The 5383-nt window shown below is 38.7% G+C and overlaps 1 non-coding gene across 1 annotated transcript; it reads right to left on the bottom strand.

Annotated features, from left to right (window-relative positions):
• Positions 1-716: 716 nt before the first annotated feature.
• On the bottom strand, positions 717-800 carry Trnal-uaa. The gene has a single exon. It is a non-coding gene; the product is annotated as a tRNA-Leu (tRNA).
• Between the last annotated feature and the right edge of the window lie 4583 nt (positions 801-5383).

The following is a 5383-nucleotide window of genomic DNA, read 5'->3' as shown; positions in this document are numbered from 1 at the left end:
AAAAATAGCGCTTGAGAATGATCGATAAAAACGCCGAATTTTGCGTCCCTAAAGTGAGACGTTTGTTGTCTAACTCTCATATGCTTGTAAAAAGTTGTTCAACTTTATATTACATATATTTTAATTAATTTCTTTTTAGATATATATTTTTTTTAATTAACTTTATTTCACACACATACAATATATATGTGATATATGCTGTCGGTAATTTTTATGTTGGCATACATACATAATTAAATCTGTATAAAATTGCTATTATTAGGTCTATTGTGAGATTAGTCACTTGGAGTTGATACTGCACGAGATCGCATCGGTTTATTTCGCGTTTTCTAATTGCCTATGACTATTCATCGAGTCATTTGAACTCGGCGCAATTATCGCCATCATCAGTCTTCAGACCGAAGTCATTCCGAATCCGATTACGTCAAAAGCCACCGTCATTAATCTTCTCGCGAAAATGTCTTGAAATCGCGTTATGCCCGCTCGAGATTTAATTAATGACAAATTGTAAACTTGAGCGTAACGAATATTTTATGATGCTTTAGAAAAAAAAACAAGAATAAATTATTTATACAGCTATATTTATTGCATTTCAATCTTAACCATGCGTCTGGAAAAATATAGAGTATACCATTAAAAAAATTAAGTCAGACAAGCAAATTCTTTCATTGTTGCTTGTTTTATAAATTACCGATAACTTCAAAAGAAAAAAAATTTGCTAAGTGTGGGGTTCGAACCCACGCTCCCAGATGGGAACCAGATCTTAAGTCTGGCGCCTTAGACCGCTCGGCCAACCTAGCTTCGATGAGTTCCGAGTGGAAATGTCAATAGATAACCTACCTACTACGTTTGTAATGTTTGTGCCGTACAATTATTATGATTCTCACTTCACAATTGGTAAAATAACATTTTATAACTGTTTGCACTATTTTATGTAAATTTAACATCTGAGAATGATCTTATTTCTTCGATTCGTTGTAATTAGGAGTCACGTGGCATCGAATATTTTGAGAATATGACAATGAATGCAAATATAAATTAATATTTTCGAATAATAGATACATTTTTAAAATTCTGTTTAATTTCTGTTACTTTTAGCAGAATCAAATAGGATATTTAATTCTGTTATCACTATTATTTTCTACTTTGCTTAGTCATCTCCCGCAAATTGTGCCTAATGTCTCGACGAGTTCGACGGAATAGGAAAGCCGCGTGGCATGGGTAAATGCACATGAATTCTCTGTGCGAGCACACGCGAGCACACGGTAATTTGCCCGTGACCGCTAATGCGCCGCTCTGTCTTTGTGCTTCTGCAAAAAATCACGGAAGTTCTGAAGCACGACGCGACTATTTGAATAATACCGTCATTATTCACTGCGCTTGTTCCACGGTGTGACTAACGACGAGTCGAGGGGAGGGGGAGTAGCTGGTACTTGTGAAATTTGATCGTAATCGACTAATCTGCCGTTCCTCACGAGAAGGGCTCCTGGCGCGTGTCAGACGACCTTTCTTCTCGAAACGGCATCGTTATTCTTTTTTTTGTGGGATTTATCAACATTACGACGACAGTAGAATATAACGGATTATTATGATATCTGAAGATAATAAGAAATGAAAATCTTGTTGATTTCTCACGTAGGAATGCCAAATATACTATCTTCACGGTTCGTAAGAGAGGAATAGCTCATTCCGTGAACGATCATATCTGCGTGTCATCGTGCGGTATACCCGTCGCCGTCTGAAACGCTTCTCCTCGCCCTTTGCATACACGAGAGTCCAATGACCCGTTTCCATGTCGGTTTAACACTTAACACCGTGCACCGCGGATTTGCACGCGTATCATCCACGCTCTTCATCGTTTCTCGCCGATGCATACACGGGGGACTCCCCCCCTTCCCGTCTTGCGCGGCGCACCTGTGCGGGCGTGGCGGGGACGATAAGTCAGCGCGAGACGGGCACGACGTCCAGGAGGCAGGCATGTATACGCAATAAAAGCGAAATCGTACGTCCATGGCGACGTTCCGTGGCGACGTAATAAAAAAGGGAGACCCCGATAAAAGTGGCCGGGGCATATCGCGGACCCCGCCGCCCGCCGCCGTTGCCGGCGCGGCCTCGCGAGGCGCAGTCGATGTTGTTGATGTTGGGATCGCGTGCCGCGCGGAATGTCGTACCAGTCTGCACCTATCCCGTTGTTAAGGCGTCCCTATCCCCTTCCGCCACCCCCGCCCTCGTCGACCGCCCCGCGGCCGTGTCATTAGCGTAATCATTCTCCGTCACTTGGACGATTCCTCGAGAGCGTCGAGCGCCGGGATCCCGAACCACTTCATATTTAAATCGCTCCGAGTTCGCTTCCACTTCCGACGCACGCTTTGGGGGCTTCCTTATTGTGCACCGCGGGGAATCGTAATGATCGCCGATAACGATTCGTCTCGCGAGCTACGGATTCGAAAGGAATAAAAACGCTTCGTCTTTTGTGTATATATACATACGTGACATCTTGTTCGACTTTATGTGTAGAAAAATGCGAACTTAACGAATGCAATTAAAGAAAGTCTTAATTCAGAGATAGAATACATCACATATATTTCATTTACTTCCACGGCGATTTATCTCGCGTGAAATAGCCGTTGCAATATCTCAATATGTACATTTGTCATGGCGAGGGTTTACTTGTCAAAAGCACGTCCGCGTCGTTCGAGCCGTAGCAGAAAAATAATTAGACGAAACAGACATTTCTCGAGCGAGCACGTGTGTCTCAGAATGCAGGCCCCAGCTGTTAACCGCGCTTCGACTTTCTCTATTTAGGCTGCCATATGCCAAACTTTATCTTTCTTTTGAAGACTTGGAGCCAAGAGTGACGAGAGCAATTTATCTCCAAATTAGTTAGCTATAAATAACCATTGTAGGTATTTCTGCTATTTTTAGCCGACACTACATGATGTTTCATTTTTTTCGCATTATTTGCAATAAATTAAAACAAATAAAACTGATTTTAAACGATTTGTAATTTGCGCCAGATTTCAGGATAAAATTCTATTTCTTCTATTAATCTTATATGTTGTGTGTATTTTGATATACATACATATGTATTCTAATATATATACTACAGTTCAAAAGTTTCAAAGCACTATACTTTTTTGAGAAAAAGTAAATTTTAAAAGTACGTATAAAAATATTAGCACCACTGTTTTGTTTTTCTTAAAAAAATAGTGCTTCCAACCTTTTAAACGGTAGTTTATATTTTATGCATTATAGGACACAAAATTATAAGTAGAATTCTGAAATCGAACTATATATGGAAAATTACAAATCGTCTGAAACAAGTTCAAGAATGTGTATTTGTGTCAGAAATAGAGCACGTGCAACAAGCTAGTTCATGCTTCATAGAAACGAATGCTATTTATTCGGCTTACAAATATTCAGTATAATTGATAGATAATACTGACGAGAAATAACGCTAGAAACTGCGAATGCACGCTCGGAGAGTGAACGAAGGGCTTTGTACGGGCGTGATTGATCAAGTAATTTGTTTGTAAACGTTGATTGTGTCTATCGACGACTGTGATTTGTGTAATCGTCTTCGACTCGGCGGGTTATCGCACTCACCGAACAGTCTCCCGTTGTGTGATTTTTATTCACTCGGAGTTTTCATCTTATCACTATACATAAACATTATGTGACCACTGCGTGCTTTATGAACGCAACGCTATTATGCAATCCTTAACACACTTTAAATTACTCCTCTAGTATCCGTCGAGATATAGAGCGGAATGAAAAATTTAAATTAGAATTTACGTTATCGCATTTGTCATAATTAACATCTTCTGAACTCGATCGAGCGCAAATGGATTCAATTCCAAATAAAACAATATTATTTGGAGTAGATTACAAAAAGATATAATATTTCTTTCTCCATATTTTAATTTCTTTATAATATTTTTGTTCACTCTATTGTTCTCTTTTATATGTATATATGTATGCGACATATAGTAGAAAAGGTAGTGACATTTTTGCTTGTTAAAAGCTGAATGTGATATCGCTGAACCGGAAAGGTGATGTAACAACGTCCTTTGACTTTGAGTGCGTATATACAACCCGACGTAGCAAAAATTAGCTTTTGAAAATAATTCACGTGTGTTATCGGCTACTAAGGGTCGTTTCATGTCGCGGCTCGTCCTTTACGTCATGCCGCATGGGAGTGCTTTTATGTCAATGCTTCAAAGTGGCATATGAGTACCTACATAAAGGTATCGTACGCTACAAAAGTTGAACGTATACGCTTCCGGCTTGATATTGTTATCGCATTCCTCACCGCTGAGATTTATCAACATAATTACGCATTATCTGTCGCTGCAGCCTTATTCGGAATTTTTATAATTTGTTCTGTCGCTGTACGAACAGAAATTCAGTTTATATTTTGACCATAAGTATTTTTGAATTATGTTATATATTTTTTAAGATATTTTGAAGTAGAATTATATAATAAATTATATTATTTTAGAACTTACGAAAAATATTGATATAATTTTATGATTTCCCGTACATAATTTATCACAATTACTTCCTGATTGAATGAAAAGATGCAGCATATAAAATTATAATAATAATAAGTATAATTTTTTTATAAAATGAAAAGGAAGTAGCACAAGAACCGTACCATCAGAGGACTGATACAATCGACTAGATGAACGCGTATAAGTTTCTCATGATAATGTACCACGAAGGATCGTGAAACGATAATACCGAACAGCGTATCGCGTCGCGTCGCGATGATGCACACGACGAGGAGAAGCATTGTCGATTGCATCCGCGTGGGCTAAAGTATTAATCAGAGAAGCCGCTGTCTTTTAAGATTATTAAAATCGTCAAAGCAACAGACTCCTCAAAGGGTTAATTATCCTACCGACTGCTTATGGCTGAGCGTTGCGCTTTCCTGGCTCGCCAGGGAGCAGACGCGAATAAAGAACGAGCATCAACCGGGGACGAGGTACCGCCATCGAGATACCCCGCAAAAAAGAGGCTTTCTGTTTGCGAAGCATTGTGAGAATTAAGTTTCGAGCCGCTCTTGATCGGCAAGTGACATTCAAATTGATGAACAGTCGGCTCAGCGTTTTCCACAACATTATATCGCCATCGCGTTGTCTTTTAACTATTTTTATTTTTTATTATTTTTTAATACCTTCAGAGAGATTCAAGAAATATACATATAAGTACCTAACATCTAATACATACAAAATCGAGACAAAGGCTTTTGATATATCTCTTAAATTTAAATAATTACGCATTTTTAGTTTCTTTCGGAATATATGCAAAGTATTCTCTTATATGTGAGACGATAGCGCGCGTCATTATCCATTATGCTGGAATTTTAGCTATATCAAAA

The sequence above is a fragment of the Temnothorax curvispinosus genome, unplaced genomic scaffold (assembly GCF_003070985.1).
Source record: "Temnothorax curvispinosus isolate PA1 unplaced genomic scaffold, ASM307098v1 QBEX01011515.1, whole genome shotgun sequence".
NCBI classification, from domain to species: domain Eukaryota; kingdom Metazoa; phylum Arthropoda; class Insecta; order Hymenoptera; family Formicidae; genus Temnothorax; species Temnothorax curvispinosus.
The sequence above is the reverse complement of the archived record's forward strand: the minus strand, read 5'-3'. Positions and strand labels throughout refer to the sequence as shown.